The sequence below is a fragment of the Manis javanica genome, chromosome 1, assembly GCF_040802235.1.
Source record: "Manis javanica isolate MJ-LG chromosome 1, MJ_LKY, whole genome shotgun sequence".
Taxonomy (NCBI): Eukaryota; Metazoa; Chordata; class Mammalia; order Pholidota; family Manidae; genus Manis; species Manis javanica.
The window spans coordinates 107,432,721-107,452,084 of record NC_133156.1 but is presented as its reverse complement, the minus strand read 5'-3'; the positions used below and the strand labels follow the sequence as shown (position 1 = coordinate 107,452,084).

Genomic DNA, 19,364 nt, shown 5'->3' with positions numbered 1-19,364 from the left:
AATTCTGTTGCTGTCAGTCTGGAGACAGCACCAGATTCCCAGGTTACGGGCTCCGTCCGTCCTACAGGACTGCCCTCCCCCCATCTCCAGACGCCCACTGGAAGAAGCCCCAGACTGCAGACTGGAGGTTCCCATGTCTTCCCCCGTAGGTTCAACTAATTTGCTAAAGCAGCTCACAGAACTCAGGAAAACACTTAACAGTCTAATAAATGATACTATAAAGGATACAAGTTAACAGCCAGATGAAGAGAGACATAGGGTAAGGGACCCCTGCTGCAGTACAGTTAATTTTCACAACAGCCCTGCAATAAATGTTATTCTCTTCATTTTACTGATAAGAAATGGAAAGAAACCCAGAGAGCTCAACTTGAGAAAATCATACATGGAACCAAGGTTTGCTTCCAGGTGTGTGAATAAATAAAGGAGCTTCTGTCCTCCTGGAGCCTGGGGCCTGGCTCGGTGGCACGTGCAAGCATCCTGGTCCCCAAGCATGGAAGCTCTCTGACCAAGAAGCAGGGTCCAACCGGGCAGAGCAGGTAGAGCAGAGAGAGAGAAACAAGCTCTTCTCAGGGGTTTTTGTGAGGTCTTCATTGCCTCGTCATAAATGACTAAATTATTGGCCATTGGCTGATTCGGCCTCCAGCTGTATCCCCTCCCCGACTCCACACTCGCCATTGGGTGGGGGTGGGGGGTCCTAAAGTCTCTCATTAACATGACAAAACACCTGTTTCACCTTTAAGACTGCAGTGTTTTCAGGAAGTGTGGATGAAGACCAAATTTACCTGGGAAATATATATTTGGTCATGTGAATGACCAAATAATGTATTTCTTATGATTCATTATATCACAGTGAGGAAGGCATTGGGGCCAGGTGGGAGCCTGGCAGGGTTCCTTAGGGGTCCTCAAAAAGAGCTCTCCACTGTGGAAGCCCAAGGTGAGGTTAGTGGAGAAGGAATGGTAAAGGAGAATTACTTTCTGGTATTTATGTTGATCCTATGGTTCCTCTATCATTCTTGCAAAGGCAGGAAGGGAATTACTATGCATTTTGTGTTGAGACCCAACCCTGGCCTGGGAAGTAGATGCTATTAACTCCAGCTCTGCTACTAACTGTGTGGCCTGAGGCATGCATGTCATTTTTACTTCCTCAGGCTCTTCATTTAAAAAGTGAATAGATTGAACTGAGTGCACAGTCTTTTTCTGCTCTAACATTTGATGATGAGGCTTTGTGATACAGTGGAAATCACACACCTGGAAGCAAACCTTGGTTCCATGTATGATTTTCTCAATTTGAGCTCTCTGGGTTTCTTTTAGTTTCTTATCAGCAAAATGAAGAGAATAACATTTATTGCAGGGCTGTTGTGAAAATGAGTGCAAAGTGACCAGAATGTCAGTGGTTTTAAATAAAAATTAATTCGTATTCAGTCATACTATGACTTAATTCTAAATGGTCATACGCGGCATGTAAGCTGATTTCTGTCCCCATGAGTAAGTAGCATGGAGTCTATGTTACTACCTGAGCGAGGAACTGATGTAAGGCTCCTGGCTCTGTGTGAGAACAGAAAGGCAGCTCTGTCCCAGGACCTGGATGAAAGCCTAAGGAAGATTACAGCCCCGTTGCTCAATTTCTCTACTTGACTCCTACGGCCCTAACGACCTCCTAACCCCACTCAACTGGTTGAAAAGTCCTGCTGGTCAGGGAAAACAGGGTCAAGCCTGGCTGGTAACTTTGCTCAAATCCTTGTCAGCTTTGAGGGATTCAGGAATAACTTCTCTGGATGCTTTTTCTGATTTTCTCAAGCTATTGTGTTGAGAACTGAGCAGGAAGCTGAGGCATGCAGAGCAGGCCAAGAGTAGATGAAGATACCCACTTAAGTCAGTCTCTAATGTTTCAGCCTAGCTGGGATCCTTTGGTAAATGAACTCTGTCTTGGGAAAGAAAAAATCTGTCTTTGATTTTCATCAACAATAAACTTCTCTCATTAACAGGAAAATGGACCATTTGACACCTTGGAGATTTTACCTGGGGAAAGGTAATTTCTTGAAATCTCTTGTGCTAGATGAGCTAAGAGCAATTTTGCAGCTATAAAATTGACAATACATTCACCTCTCCAGAGCAATGAATTTTTCATCTTAACGTTGGGCCTGGACCCAAATTGTGTCCTCTAGAGGTCACTGATGCACCAGATTTGAAGGCCGTGGAGCCTTCAGAAAGCTTAGGAAGAGCCAAGTGTTCAGTCATATCTGAAAGAGAAAATACAGCAAATAAATTATCCTAACAGCTGCTCTCCAGCTAGTCTCTTAAGAAATAGGAACTCTTGTTCCAAAGAGAGCATTTTATATCGATTTTTCTTGGTTTATTTTGTCTCTCTTCTACACTGACCTAATTTCAGGAAACTCTTAAAATGGTTAAAGGCCTCCTCATCAATAGCTTAGTTTTGGAAGTCAGAGAAGAAACTCTTCCCTATAGGAGAAAAACTGGTCTAGAAATAAGGTCATTTAGCCTCCATTAAATGAGTGTTACTTTTAGTGGTGCTCTAGTTAAGGCAGAAAGTCTCCACTTGTCTCCTCAGCATGCTGTCCTCGGAGGGCTTGGGCTCCCCGAGGTGAGAAGCATGGAGTGTGGCCCTTTAACTAGCTTTTACATAATTTCTGAGTTGCCTTCTGTGGGAGGACACCAGCCCTTGTACGTACTTGGACCTCTGCAGACTAATCAGACTGTGCACATAAAAGAATCACTGTGGTAGACAGAACATACCTGTCCTCTGGGAGAACTGCCAGCCAGGGTGGCGACCTGTAGCTTCTGGTGGGACTCTTTAGCTGGTTTGCCTTTCTTGTTATTCATGTCCTTAGTCTGTGTGAGGCTGATTGTCTCCCTCAGAGAGAACTGGCCTTGAGAACAACACTGCCTCTTGGCAGCAGGCTCGAACCAGGGAGGAAAGCACACTGCCGAAAGCCCAGGACGTGTCGTGGCAGAACCCACCGCCGGCTGCCTGTGCTGCTCAGGTGTACCCGGGAGTGCCATCAATGGACCACAGCAGTGTTCCTGCTGCTCTGGTTCCCCTCCAAAGAGAGGAATGCCACCACCGAGACTTTCCCAGGGTCCAGATGCTTGCCAGCAGCTGACCTATCAGGAAACCGCCTCTCCCCTTTTCCTTCCCACATTCCTTCCTGAACATTCTCCAGCCCAAGGTGTGGCCAACCCTCAGAAGATCTGCTGGGGTTGATTGACCAGAAAACTGAACCTTCCTCTAGATAAGGAACATGGCAGTGCTGTAGGAAATCTATTTGTTCTGGGTGGAGCTCTCTGTCTTTCTCTCAACCTGCCCTCTCCCACCCCAGCCTGTTCTGTTTTGTTTTTTTTTAATTTCTACACTGCTGACTGTGTAGTTTCTTATCATTTCTTTAGGATATGTGTGGAGCAGTCAGTTTTCAAAGAATGAGCTTTGTTTAGGTAACTTTTAAAAAATATTGCAAATTCACAAAGAAACACTTCGTCCTCAAGTGTTTTTGGTCATCTTTCTCAGGGTTATTAGACATTTTTCTTTAGCACTGAAAATGAACAAAGGCAAATTTTTCATTTCTAACTATATTCTTTAGTTGGGTGCCCCTTTAAAAGCTGCTAGTACTGCAGAGATTTGAGAGTTCAGAAGAAGGTGCCACTTGTCATTCATTCTGGAGAGTCCTTTAATTTAGAAAATATCCTGGGTGGGGGGGTGTTGCAGGGGCTCGCGCAGTGTTTTAGCTTGCGAGGCTGAGAATGGTTCACTGACCTGTCAATGGGGGGCAGACGGAAAGCCTTCCTGGGATCAGCTGTTCTGTCTTGGTCACCACTTGTGTGGCTGTGAGCAAGTCTCTCATGTCTCAATTTTCTTATTTGTAAAATAAAATGTTGGATGTAATTTCCTTTAAGGTTCATTTTGAATCTACCATCTGCTCTGAGAAATGAAGGCTCTTCACTCCCGGGGCCAATCGCCCTTTAGCAAGTGTATCAGTTTCCCAATGCTGTTGTAACAGCAAACAAAAACTTAGCAAACATTTATTTTCTCACAGCTCTGGAGGCAGAAAGTCCCAGATGAAGGTGTCAGCAGGGCCGTGCTCTTTGCTGGCTGTCAGGGATATCCCTCCTCACCCCGCTCACCTCCTGGCGCTTGGGCACTCCGTGGTTCGCAGATGCGCCGTTCTAGCCACACCACCAGTTTCTCCCTGTGGTCGTTCCTTCTCCCCGTGGTCCTTCCTCTGTGCTTGTTTCTGGGTGCAAATTTCCCCATTTCTGTAAGGACACTAGTCATACGAAATTAGGGGCCACTGTAATGGCCTCATTTTAACTTAATTCCTTCAGAAGAGGGGAGAATTTTGCCACAAGATATGCCTCTTTGGCGTATTGATTATTTTAAGCTGGTTATTTTGAAGAAACTTTTAAGAGAAGCTTTGAACACCACGTAGGAATTAACCTTTTTAAAGAGACATTTACATTAATGAGGTAAATATCCTTTTTAAGGTGTTTCACTGCCTACCAGGTAAAGGGGGATGACCCACTCTCTAGAACTATATCAATGGAGAAGAAAATGATTTAAATCTGCATAACAGCCTTACCCTTGTATACTGAGCTTTTCCTGGTAACCTCCCCAGCTGGCTTCCCCTCCTGACCATCATCTTTGGTCTTTAGCTGAAAATAATATTTAAGGTGATGGATTCGGCTGTTTCGGAGTTACTCAATTTTCCTGGATATACGGGGATATATTTCCTGGATATATTTCTTGGGTATACAGGTGACGTACATGTTATTAAACTTCTCTTTTTGTTTCTCCCCTTAATCCATCTTATGTCAATTTAATTATTAGACCAGCTAAAGAACCTAGAAGGGAAGACTTTTACATCCCTATACTGCTATTCCCTGTTGCTTAGTAAGTTCATAGTCTGAGATGTTGGGGAATTCAGACTTCAACATATCTTTTTGTGGGGAAAAATTCAACCCATAAGGGTAAGCAACCAGGAAATCTCTCTGGGCTGCATATCTTCTCTGCATATTTGGGTTCATTCTCATGTTGCTCTGTGCCCTGAGGACTGCCTGCATGGATCATCAGGGGACCCCCTTCGTCCTCTGGCTTCCAGTTGGTTAGCCAGTGGGCAAGAGAGAGGATGCAAGAGGAGGGTGAGACGGGCATGGGGTCTTTACTCCCTTGAGGATGGGTGTAGTCACCAGTCAGGCTGTTATCTTGTAAGATGACCAACTCCAAACATATTTCTTTGCCTCTGAGAACCCTTAGGAGCTTCTTCAAACCTTCAGGCTTAAGGTCAATAAATCTCTTTGTCCCCTAAGTCCCCGCCCTGCTTACATTTCCCTTCCCATACTGTAACAATGTTCTTTTTATTAAAATCTCTTCATACTACCCACTTTAAGTGGGCCATCTGTTTTCTGCAAGGATCCTAACTCTTTCCACTCTTAATGACTGAATTGTTTTCTAGAAGTTCAAGGTGTTAGTTTGGTCCACACAAGAGTCTAGGCAAGGAGATGCTCTCTTGCAATTTACCCAAAGCTGGCTGGGTTATCCCTAGTCCGGGAAACTTCCAAAAGGTCAGGTCCTTTTATAAAGCAAACTAGTGATGCAGGTAAGCAGGGTTGGGGGATATTTGGATGACGCAGGTTCAGACATCTGTGGGTTCACAGTATCTGGAACAGCCTCCCAGGGTGGTTTCACATCTCTGAGCCAAGTTGACTTTCACTTGGTTGAGTGAGGAAGACTGAGCTCTCCTGGATATTCTGTCTTTGCCTCCCTGGGGCACTTCACTTTGTTTACCCACCTAGTGTGCAGCTGTCTCTCAATAATGTAATCTTTTCCTTTTTAAAAATTGTTTTGTATTTTATAATTTCAAAGTCTGTTTTTGGTTATCTCAGTCCTTGCTAATGAAAGTGCTAGGGAGAGAGTATCTGTAGGTCTCTGATTTCCAAATGGAAAAAGAAGGTACATGTATGGGAGGACTGATGAAAATCTCTGAAATGACATATTCTTGGGCTACTCTCTGAGATAGATATTATCCCTTTAACCACATAAAGAAACTGAGTGTTTTGAGTGGTTCGGTCGGTCTCTGCTTACTCAGCTAGCAAACTTATAGGGCTAGTACTCAAACTCTTGTTTTCAAATTCCATTATTTGCTTCTAAAAAGGTATATTTATTTTTACTGTCATGTTCATCAGTCTTTAAAAGTGAGCATCTGTACCATGTGGTCAGGTACTTGGCCTTATCTGTCTCCCACTATCCAAGCTAGTCCATTGCATACACATTCTTCATGCTCCTATGCATGGAAGAAGTAGAGAAAAACATCCAAGGATATTGCATCGCTGCGAAACTCTCATTCATAAACTTATTTCTTTGTGTCTTATATTTCTGGGGAACCCTCAATATTATGTGCTATACTTTCAGTCCATGTTTTTTTAAACTGGCCTTTCTGCAGTGAGTTTTAGCCTTCTCTATTCTGCTCTGGGTTTCCCAATCACTGTTGCTTCCACTATTTTGGAACTAGGGTAAAATCTACACCCACATCAATGTGATAGCAAAAGCTGTTGAAAGCCATTATACACTGGCTTAGCTGCACTCCACTACGGCCATGAAAATGGACATGTAGATTTAAGGGTGGGAATTAAACCAAGAATATGAAATATCTTTTAAAATGTATGAGGGAGAGGAGCATGTTACTAGGAAACAAACACATGGAGTTGAATAATTATTGCTTAAGTCTCTGTTATACTTGGAGAATTCTGAGTTGGTTTTCATTAGAATTCTTTTTACCCCTTTTAAGGGAAAAACAACTCATTAGAAAGTAGAAAGGTTTCCTTGGATATCAAGTAGCTCTTTCCAAATCACATTTGGCCTACTGAAATGTGAAGGGGTAAGAAAAGCTTGTATTCTCTTTTCCTTAAAGCCCACATGCGTTTAAGTAAGAAATGGAAAACGTCCTACAAAATGTATCTTGAATTGTTTTGGAAATTAAACATTTGGAAAGGCACTTAAGATATTTGAGAATGCCCAAGTTGGCTTCAATTTTCCTCTGGATGTTTTCCAAGTACATTACATCTTAAATAAAAAAAAAAACACAAAAAGCCTTGTTTCTATTGTGCTTAAATAATAAAACTGTGATGGTAATAAAGTGATAGAAAAAAGAAGAGGAAACAGGTGAGTATAAGAATAACCAGCTCTCAAAAGTGCTTATTTCTATTTCACTTTCAGAGTTGAAAGAGCAGAGCAGAATGAGCTTGTCTGACCCATGACGAGGGCAAAGGGAGCAGGAACTGTGTACAGATCTCCCTGTATTCATTCGATTGTCTTCTGTTGCATTCCTGCTCAAGTGCTTAGTCTGGCTCTCCATTTTCCACTGAATCAAGTCTGAGTTTCTTTCTCTGGATTTCACAGCTGTCCAAAATAGTATCCAACCTGATTTCCTGCTATTGCTGCCTTAAGAATAGTGTCAGAAGAAAAGCGCAAAATGTTACAGGTGCTGAGTAAGGCATCCTGGGGAGGGTCAGGCCTCTATGAGAAGAGTTTGCTGAGGTGGAAGGGGTGCTTACAGACCCAGTTCCTGGGGATGTAGAGATCCCAGTGCAGGTTATTGAGGCAGGAACTGAGGTCCAGCTTCCTGATCTCAGTACAAAGGTGGGGACTTGGCTGCTGAACAATGGCAGAAGCCTTGTTATTTATGCTGGAGCTCAAAAGCTGAGAAAACTTGGCAAGGAGGCTTGAGATCCATCCTTGAAACTGTTGCACATGTGCCCCTAAATATGAACCAGGAGTAGTTCTAAAAGCCGAGGCATCCTGAAGCCACAGGCAGGAATCACAGGGCTGGAAATCAGGAGGCAGCAGGTAGAGACCCTTCTCTTGTCAAAAAGCTTATTTTAAGTCTAATCTGTGTTCTGTGGGCTGTAGACATGTCTGGGCATATCTGACAACTTGGAAGGAAAGGCCACAGGAGTGTGTTTACATAAAGGACCAAGATAATATCAGGTGCATGGGGCTTCTCTAGCAATAGGGTGGGGAGAGTGGGTGAGTATGAATACAATATGGGCTGTCACTCTGTCATTAGCTCAGTTCCGTGGATTTCTGTCTAACTCCTAGGTTCAGAGGAAGCTGCAAATAAAAACTGGAGGAGTTGTTCTCTTGCAAGATTTGAGAACAAAAATTACCACTATTTTGGGACCAATGCACAGACTAATATAAAATTCAGAGATTTTCCTAACTCCACACATCAAAGCTTTGCTGCATTGGGGGTCTATTAGAGGCAATACTGACATTGTTTTTATTGATGACTCTAGCACATCAGAGATTTAATCTGTGCTAGAGACAGGTAAAGTCCACTTATTATAAAATTCTAACAAATAATGAGGTGCATCACTGCATATTCCTCCAAGATAAATATTCCATTTTTTCCTTCTAATTTAAAAAAATCACAGGAAATTTTCACTGGGTGATGTATAATATGTTTTGTAGATATATTTGTTTAATCCTTATTTCCTTGAAGTATCATGTTGGGAAGAGAAATCTATTGCCTTTAAAATAACTGCAATGGGTTATTTATTACATAATTCATGTTAGCATGCCAACCTTGTGTGATTAAGCATGAAAGCCGTTTTGTTTTCTTGGAAATTCTTTCAAGGCAATAGAATAGGCATCTCCTCCCTTCTCTTGAATGTTTGCTGTGGACGGCAGGAATGATTATTATATTAATCATGGTTACTGTATAATAATAATCATATAATTATATGTATTATATTGAAAAAAAAGTTAGCTTTTTGAATGGCCCTGTCTAAGGAAGCCAAAGAGATGGTTTGCAACTTCAGAATTTGATTTGTTTTCCTTTCTCATGCAACTGACTTTCACTATAGTGAAATAGTGAATAGTAAAGAAGGATTATGAAAGAGTCCAAAGAATGGAATCAAGATGTTGGGAAGTCCCATTTGGGGAGGTCTCCCTGCTGGCTAGGTGAGATCTAAACCTGGGAGAGGGCTATTCACTCTGATCAGGAGAGAATTTGAGAGACGTCAAATGAGTGCCAACCAGAAAGGAATTTACAAAGTGAAAATAATAGAAGTGTCATGAGTTGCTAGTGTCCGGAAGAGTGGGCCTTTTACTTGTGTAGCTGAGCAAGTGGTGGAAAGCAAGGAAGAACAGAGGGAGAAAAGGAAAGCTTATGGAATTCCTGCTTGGCACAGGGCAAATCTTTTGCCTACTCCTAAAGCCAGGGTCACCTGGTGTCCAGTGTCCACTTGGATTTGCATAGTGCAGGGATGATATCCATGCCACTCCAGAGCTGAGAGAGCTGCAGAGCACTGGACTGAGTGAGTTTATGTTCTTGGAACTTTCCAAAATAAAGGAAAGGAGATGTTCAGGTAGGCGGCTAAAGGACATGATTGTATGGCTACTGTCCTATCTGGGTCACCCAGGGGACAGGAATGTGCAAGCTCCCATAATCAGTGGTCCTCCAGCCACTTCCATACTTGTCTGAAATGAAATAGGGAGAGAGAAAAGGCTTGCGTTTAAGACTAAAAGGTTGAATGAAAAAGCTAAGTGACAAAGACATTTAACCATGGGTGATGGATGTTGGAGGGGCTCCTTTGAGCCCACTTAACATTTGGATTCTTGTCTTTGTCGTAAGAAGGAAATCAGAGACAAAGGACAATAAGCCAAAAGGCAAGGAAGTTGTATCTAAAGAAAAGTACACATTTGAAGGGGAGAGTGCAGGCAGCCTCAGAGAGAGGTGAGAGGTGTTCAAAGGGTTTAGGGCTTAGGGTTTTATGGAGTCTTTTGGGGTAGGGGCCAGTATAAGGCATGGTGTATACAGGTGATTAATATTTCCTTTGAAGTTTTGTCTTGAGAATAGGGTTATCTAGGTGACTGTGTTGATTCATATCTCAGCACTTTTTATCCACGTAGCTTCATATACACTCTGGAATTCTGTTTTCTGTCCTCCTTCCAATGCTACTTAATTGATTAAGGTAACTGGAAGAAGAGAGAATAGCATGTTAAAGGTTAAGCTGAAGAATAAACTAGGCCTTAGTCAAAAAGCCCTAGATGAAAAAAGGAGAGCTGTTGATGGATGTACTCATTCATCAGTTATATTGATTCCCATCATCATTGCCTTGGGCTACCCTGTTACATAAGGTAATCCTATCATATAACTGAAGAATCACAATAGAATAGGGTGTTCCATAGGAATATTTTGTATCTGATATAGGATCTTAAGAATTAATGAAAACCTAAAATGTTCTTGTCCTCTAAATGTTATGTTAATTTTAGGGGTGGATCTCCAGGCTAATCTAAAGGCATGAAGTTCTTCTGGAACTAGATCAACATTTATATGGATCAAAGGACTTTTGCCTTAAGACTCTAAGAATGGAATCAGGAGGATGAGATGAAAAGAAAAATATTATAAATGTAAAATATCAGTGAAAGGCTTTGGGTAATGAAGTGCTGGAGTGTTAGAGCTGGGAGGACCTTTCAAATAAGATGAAAACATATGTAGTTTGCTCAGGACTGAGAGGTTTCCTGGGATGCAGGGCTTATAGGGCAAAAACCTCCCATGAAAAGGAGAGTCCATGTTGACCTTTTGTTGAGATCATCCCGCCTAAGTTTTTCACTAACTTTTACTCATGAAAAATAAGCTCCTGGTAAGTGAAATGACTAGCCAGGAGCAGAATCAAGATTACGTTCCAAATCTGGTGTTTGCCTCATCACCCTGTGTTGCATATTTAAAAACAAAGATGAAAAAATAGAAAGTTTTATGTGAGATAAATGAATGACCACAGGAAACAGTGACTTAATTCAGGTAGGTATAGCTGCAAGGCATTCTGGGAATTCAGGTTTGGGTAGTCACTGACAACACAGGGTTGGTGCCAGCTGTATGTAGATTCCCTGAGGTATTTCTTAGACTATCCAGTGAATAGTGTTGCATTAGTATCCTAAGGCTACCATATAACAAGTTACAATAAAGTTGATGAATTAGAAAGTAGAAATGAATTTTCTTACATTTTTGGAGGTCAGAATATGAAATCAGGGTATCAGCAAGGACATGTTCCCTACAAAGTCTCTTCGGGAGAATCATTCTGTTTCTTCCAACTTATGATGGCTCCAGACATTCCTTGGCATGGGGCTGCATAACTCCAGTCTCTGTTATATTTTCACATGAGGAAAATGGATCCTTTCACAAAAAATGTAAATGGTTACATTTTTTACATGAGGAAAAATTGGTTCTTAAGGTGAGAAATTTAGAACTCAACTTTTAATTCTAGTTCTATAATGCAAATGGTTGCTTTATTTCCACTTGGCTCTCTAATAGATATCCCAATGTTAATATTCTCCCAAACAGAACTCAGAATTTCCACAGACTACCCTCACTTAAAGTGTCCTTTGACATAATTTCCACAGACTACCCTCACTTTAAAGTGTCCATCAGAACCCTCAGTCTTTCTGGTGTTATCTTGTAGTACAATATATGCATGTAGAAACTGCCTCACCATTAGACACCTTGATCCATATCTCATTCCTCAAAAGAATAAAAGTCTTTATTCTTTCTGTAAGTGGCATGAATATTTACCAAATTATTCAAGTCAAGAAGCTTGAAGTCATGTCAATTCCACTTTTCTTTCACATCCCATAGTCAACTCATTAACAGTCTTTTCAGTTTTGCTTCTAAGATATGCCTTCCTCACATCCATCCAATTATTATCACCTTCACTGACAACTTGGTCTATTACCTCTCATCCAATTGTTATAATACTGTCTATACTGATCTCCTATCTTCCAATTTTGTTCTTCTCTTATTCATTCTCCATATAATAGCAAGAGTAATCTTCTTTAGAATTTAAATTGAATCATATCATTCTTCTATTTAAAACTTTCAATGACTTCCTTTGCATCCAGAAAATTCAGACTCATTAATACAAGTTGCAAAGCCCCACAGGATCTAGCTCTTATCTATTTGACCAGTCTAATGCTTCACCACTGTGCCAGTGTTCACTGTGTTCACGATATAGTTCTTCTTGCAGTTATTTATATACTATTTGTCATCTCAAGGACTTTGTATATAAATTTCCTTTCCTAGAGTGCACTTCCCCTATTCCTTCTGTGGTAGGTATGTCCTTATCCTTAAAGTTGTAGTTTATATACCTTCTCTGAGATATCTTCCCTGACTATTCCATCTAAGGAAGTCACCCTAATTCATCATTGTATATCACTCCTTGTTTGTTTCCTGTATGCAACTTACTATTTTATTTTTTAAATCTGTAAATTTAAATTATTATTCTTTTTGCCCTTCTTCCCCAATAAAGTATAATTTTCATGAAGTCAGAGAACTGTCTATCAACATTGCTTGCTGTTGGTTTCTAATGTCTAGCACAGTACTTGGCTCTGTCATTACTTAGGCTTTCTATTTGAGGGCAATTTCCAAACTACAGTGTTGAGAAGGGGAACCCAAATAGATAGGTAGCCTTACTGAGTTGAAGAGATAAATATCAGTTTTTGGTGCCTGAGATTACTAGAGTTGGTCGGTTGAAAGAATTATGTAGAAAAGCTAAACTTGAAAAAGAAAGAACTGAAAATACAAATTATTGATATATCTGGTAGAACTCTGTAGGTTAGATTTATAGAGGGCAGAACTGGGCATTGAATGGTAAAACAATTAGATTTTAGATTCTAGTCTAATGTTTGATTTAGCACTCAGTATATATTTGTTGAATCTGTGAAAATCGATAGTAGCCTTCAATACATGATGCTCCCTCTTCCTACTGGAGAACATTAGTTTAGAGCCTTCATTTTATTTCATCCATAGACATAGGAATTCATTTGGCTTGTGACTGATTCTAGTGTTAACAAGGCTGTCTAAAATACTAAAGCAAAGCATTCTGCTACTGCCAACCCTATTTCCCTTTTCTCCCTGAAAATAGAGGGCTGTACATAGTGCAAAACTATCGTTTCTACTGCCATTCTGCAGATTATCACATTGTATTCAATGCCAAGAATCACTGGGAACCCTCAGTCTTTCTGATGTTATCTTGTAGTACAATATGTGCATGTAGAAACTGCCTCACCATTAGACACCTTGATCCATATCCCATCCCTCAAATTATAAAGGAAGTTCCTAGTCAGGACCTTCTTTCTTTCTCCCAGTCATAGGATTTCTAAAACACATCGTATTAGTGTTGACTGTTATTTTGAGGTTAGTTACCTCCACTTTCTTCCTGTTGTTTCCTGGAAAGGAGACAATTTATTCAGCACCTGAGAGATTCCAAGCACTATTTTAGAGTCTTTATAATGATAAATTTGAATTTCATGTAACTATCATGTTAGACAGAAGAAATGGTTGTTATTGACCATATTTTATACATGAGAAAAATGAGATTCAGGCAAGTCACTTATACATGTTTGCACAATTGGTAATTGGGAGATCTGGGATTTGACTCCAGCTCTCTTTCAAATTATTGAATAAAAAAGTGTATTCATCTTAACAATTTTTTTAGCAGTACCATCATGGAGCAATCTCGATGTGGTGAATATGGTCTTTTATAGCTGGAAGTTGTGTGACAGGCCCCAGGATAGTGATCAATGTTCTCTACCCTGTTTGGAGGGGAAACTCAAATTCTCCCCACCATGGTATGCCCTTTGGGATTTGTGAGACAAAGGCTTTAGTAGTTTGTCTCCAGCTTGTCTTGTTTATAGGTCACCTTGGTTTCTTTATCCACTTTCTTCATCCAGACTTTGAAGAAAACATGAGGATTCCTGATAAATGCATGCTGGGGTTTCTTCTTTCTATCCATAGTCTTGATCTTACATTTTGCACTTCTTTATCTTTTCTGATTGTTTCCTGGTTAGTTCCATCCAATCTATTTTTGTGTGTGTAAAAGAACACTTGGTATTTATTCCATTAATTTATCGATTACTAGTTATACCTTATCTCTTTTATGTGAGTGACAGGTGTCCCCAACTAGATGATAAGCTCTCTGAGGACTGTTGGTTGCATTTGGTATGTCACTAGGGTATAGTGTCTAAGAGCATAGGTTGTAGAAACAGACTGTTTTGCCTTCAATCCTAGCTCTGTCACCTACTATCTTTGAAATCTCAGACATTATTAATTTGCTTCTCCACAGTATAATGGATGTATTCACAGTATATACTTCAGAAGGTGCTTAGGTGTTTACTTAGCACTCAGTGACTGTTAGCTATTATATTATTTTTCCCAAGAGCAAAACTATTAAATGACTTAAACTTCACACAACCATGTGATATTTAGACTGAATTTTGAAAAAAAAAAATTCAGTAAATGCTTACAGTGGAGGAGAAAAGAATGAAAAATAAATGAACATTTTAGGTGGAATAAATAACACTTATGTAGGTAGGTAAGAGAGTTGTGAAGTGCACAGTGTATTTGAGAAATGTAGCAGATTGCTTTGCCCCATGCACATCCTTTCAGCATCTATGCGTCCGTGTGTATGATGGCTTCCTGCTGTACGCACTCACAGTGCTCCACTTGACTCTCTCTTGACCTGGCCAACCCAGCAACTGGAATTCATGCCATTGGAAGCAGCCCTCAGCCAATGCTGGATGGTTTTGGAAAATAAATATTCTAGCTCCTTACCTTCAAAGGTGATAACTCTGTTTTACATTCTCTCTCACATTCTCAGTGGAATTGAGCACCAGTGACTTGTAAGGTTACGTGCCTGTTACAGCTTCTTTGCCTTCCTACTCTTTTTTTGTGACACACCTACCCACTTCTACTTGGATCCTCCCAAATAAACGGCCTACTCTCAAATCCTTTTATAAAAGGTCTTTTTGGACACCCCAACTAAAGCAAGAACCAATAAGGAGCATTGTGTGCCTGGAGTATGTGAAGGGATAGAATATGGGAGGGTGTGAGAGGAGAACATCGCAGTGAATTAGCAAGGCAGTTTGCAAACATACCAAGAAGACTGCCTACGAAAGGAAAGCTTTTGGCGCTACAGGTTATTTCTTGCCTACAGCCTTCGTAAGGTGATCCAGTGTCTCATACTAATTTGAGTACTTCATATTAGTATTTGCTCTTCTCTCTCTTTCCCCTCTGACATGTAGAGCTCCTGTAACATTTGACAAATATCCACATTTTGATGAGTTACTGAAGCCCTCAGGTAACTTATGGACAATGTTAGGACTGTTTCAGGTTATAGCTAAGAAAGGTTCTGATTGGGTTCTACCAGTTCCAGACACAAGGTATGTGTTCTGTAAACGGCATCTATCTATCACATCCTCAGCATGTTTCCTAAGTAAATGAAAATCTTGTCTTTCCTCCTCTAGTCACTCCTGTTGTTTACTTGGTGTTTGGGAAAGGGAGGGGGGAAAGCGAAGATAAAAATTTCCCTCTTTTTTTCTATTTTTCAATATTTTAAATTGCATCTGTTACTTTTAAATGAAAATGAAAATTTAAAATAGAATTTTCAAGTGTTAGATGATCAGGTTTTCATGTTCAAGTGTTTCCACATAATTATCTCTTTGTTCTTCCATTTCTTTGTGTTAACCTTCTGATAAGCCTGCAAAAACAGGACATGTTTGAAAGTCATTCAATCTCCTGCTTCTGAAGTGTAAATGCTTTAATTATTTGAAACCCTCTGAGGTCTTCTTCCAGAGGGCTGTCAGAACATTGCGGTTTCCCTCAGGACAGGCTCTCTGGGGCCTAGCACAAAGTTGGTGATTTAAAGAGATATGCATTTCAGACAGTACAGCAGCAACTTGGCAGCTATTTAAGAGCAAAAAATTTTTTAAAAATATTGTTGATACACAATCTTATGTTGGTTTCAAATATACAACACAGTGGTTCAACAGTTACCCATAGTATTAGACCCCTCTAGTGTAGTTACTATCTACCAACATACTGTTACAGAATCATTGACTATATTCTCCTGTTGTACTACCATCCCTGTGACCAGCTTATATTGTGATTGGAAATTATTTGCCCCTTTATCCCCTTCCACCTTCCCCTGCCACCCCAACCCCTCCCGCTTGGTAACCACTAGTCACTTCTCAGTGTTTATGAATCTACAAGAGTAAAACTCTTGATAAAGGTTCTGTGTTCCTCTGAGAACCTTTAACTTCTTTGGATGAAGTCAGTTCCTAGGAGGCTGTTTATTATGAGACTGACTAATATACGTTGCCTCAGATTTATAAAAGAGTTTTCTTATCTTGCAGAAAAACAAAAGGTACACCTCTCACTTGCTTTCTGTTTGGAAGGAGTATAGGACTCACCAAAGTCGGGAATAGACCACATGCCTTCCTGGAGCGCTTGGGGTATCCTGTGAGCATGGATGTATGTTCAATGATCATAGCCAAGAGTAGTGTGTGATCAGGCCTGTAATCCGGTGGACTAATGGTTGGAAGGGCTCTAGTCCAACCAGATTTCACATATTAGATATCTAAGATCCTCAGACAACGAAGCAAGTGTTATTGTTGGCCAGGGTACTCATTCTCTTGACCTCTGTTCTGGTGCTCTTTCTACATATAGAAGAGTCTCCATCCTTACTATTACCAGCTCTGGTCAGACTTTGGTCATTTTTCTTTCTGGTTACTTCAAGAGCATCCTACCTGCATCCTTGCTTTTGCATATGTCCCCTCAAATCTCATTCTCTGTACAGATACCAAATATTAGTACCTGAAACATAGATCAGATTCTATTCTGTTTTGCTATTTTTAGTGAGTCTCCATTTTCCAGCAGATAAAATCTAAGCTGGTTACCAGGACTTACCAGGCCCCTCCTATATCCCTCTTGAGCTTTATATTACAACCATTGATCTCTCACTTCAAGGTGCAGTTGCCCATTATTGCTTATATCTGTCATCCAGAAACATGCTATTTACTTTCATGTCATTATTGATGCCATCTTTCCCTCTTCCTCCCTTTTTCTACCTATTCCTGCTAATTTTTTATTAATCAGCCATGGAAGCGTGCTATGAAGCCACCAGTGGAGACCTTAATGGTTTCCTGTGTGCTTCTGTATACTCAGAGTCACTCTCACTTCACTTATAACATTGTTTTATAATGATATGTTTGCATATCTGTCTCCTCTGCAATACAGGAATTTGTAGATAACTGTGTCCTTTTCCTTTCTATTCCCGAGACATGGATTGATGTTTGAAATATAGCAGACCCTCAATAAATATCCATAGGATGAATGCTAGTGAGAGAGGAAGGTTTTGTTAGCCTTTTTTTCTTTTTTTTTTTTTTTAATACAGAAGCTTTAACCTGGCAGCATCAGAAGTTGGGTGGTTTACTCTGGGAGCTTAATTGTTAGGCTGATCTGTGATCTTGTATTTATGGATATGGGGTAAAGGGGATGTAGAGGGCAATAAGGTCCTCAGGTAAATTGTTATTTGCCCTGGCAAAAACATATTTCTGTTTATTCAACTGCATAAATATTCCGAAATGCATCCACTACTTTTAGTTCAGACCATCACACTGCTTGTCCAGATGCCTGAGCAGCCTCTCCATAACTGATATCCTTGCTTTAAATCTCATCTTTTCCAATTCTTCCCCCACACATAATGCAAACTCACTAATCTTTCCCAGATGCTGTAATTCCTTATTGTGTTCCAAAGCTTTTAGACAAAAGTCTGAACTCTTTAATGCAGCTTACAATAATTGCATTTTATGATCTGACTTTTGCTTGCTTCTCCAGCCTCATAGCTCACCATGGTGTCCTAGCCCATCTGGGCTCCTGCTAGAATGAATGGCTTTTGGTTCATCCAACTTGTGTTATTTCAATTACTTCTGGGTTTTCTGGTTTTATTTGGGACACTCTTCCTTTTTATCCCCATCCTCATTTTACAAGTTAACTCTTAGCTTATCATTCAGATCAGAGCTTAGGTGCTAATTCCTCCAGAAAGCCCTCCTTGATGTCCAAGGCCACCTTAGCAGTCTTTTGCCTCTCCCTGTCTACCAGTTTCTCTTCTTACATTCTCCTGTAACACTTCTCTACTTATCTCATACATAAGTATTACCCTATCATAATTGCCTTGCTTATTGTCCATGTTGCCCACTAAACTAAGTCCTGAGAAGTCAAAAACCATGTCAGTTGTGTTCCTTGTGGTGTACTCAGCATGCAGCATGGGGCTTGCTTGCACAGACTCATGCGAATATTTATGGAATAAATGCATGAATATAAAGCCATTTTATATTATTCACTGGATTTCATCTTTCCATGCTGTTGAGAAATTACAGGGAAAAGACAACTAAACTCCAGAATTAAAAAAAAACACAACTTTACTGGTTACATATGACACTGTTCCTACCTAATAGTTCCATTTTGTGGTTGTTTTCAGGTATACAATTAGGAACCTGAGTTTTGTGACCTCTGAGTCCCTTCCAGACTTAGTAAGTCTGAAAGTCCCCTTTCTGTACCAAAGTGAGTGGGTGCCTCTGTGTCACTGATAGTGGTCTAATATGCCACGAATAGTTTTCTGGAACCATCATGGAATTTGGATCTGGTTTTATGACAAGAGTGTGGGCTCAGGAAGACAGTATATTAAGTATTGTTGTAGAGCATTTTATCATCCTGTGAGGTGTAAGGCTGAAATTTACTAATGACTCAGCAAGGCTGCCCTATTTTTGGCCTAAAGGTTAGGTTGCAACACTTCAGAGAGTGGGAGACAGGGAGGAAGTGTTACCAGCACAATTGAGTCTTATTTTATTTATAAATACTGTGTTGATTAATTTTAAATTGGTTATATTTAATCTGAGATCTGAAATAGATCAGACTCCCTTCTTAGGTCCTTCATTTGAGTCAAAAGAGGCCAAAATAAGGATTTATATATGTATCACCAAATAGTGGGTATGCTGTGTTTGTGGCTTAATTTGGTGCATTGAGTATTAATGGATATGCAAAAAAATGTATCTTTCTTTCCTTCCAAATGAATCAAAGGCCCAAGGATCCATCCTTTAGGAAATGCGTTTTATAGAGAAATAATCTTAAACTGTAGCTTATCCAGTTGTTTCTCATGTGTGAAATTGGTCTTTAGAAGATCCAGGGAGGGAAATGATGACTCAGTCTGGATGAATCACTACCACTCATGCCAATTGAGGAGTGTGGGTTTCATGACCTCTAATATTCTGTGTTTAGGAGGTCTGTGAGGGTGAAATTTTGTCCCAAAATAAAATCTAGTGAGGTGAGTTTGATGACGATCAAATCATACACAAATATTCTTCCTTTATGCATTAATTCATACTCTCTGTTGGTTCAGCAATATTAATTGTGATGGACAAATATATTATTACTGGTTTATTTTATTTAGACAACTAGAGCTTGATCAAAAGAAAACTCAACTTAGGATAGCAAGAACTGGCCTCATTTCAAGTTGTGTGA

General features: G+C 40.2%; 1 long non-coding RNA gene across 1 annotated transcript in view; it reads left to right on the top strand.

Moving 5' to 3' along the window:
• Positions 1–914: 914 nt before the first annotated feature.
• The window catches only part of LOC140849210 (uncharacterized), a 55,339-nt gene continuing 36,889 nt past the window's right edge, over positions 915–19,364 (top strand). Inside the window, exons 1-2 of the long non-coding RNA XR_012130933.1 lie at positions 915–934; positions 1,986–2,029. This is a non-coding gene — a long non-coding RNA (uncharacterized lncRNA). The remainder of the gene's footprint in view (positions 935–1,985; positions 2,030–19,364) is intronic.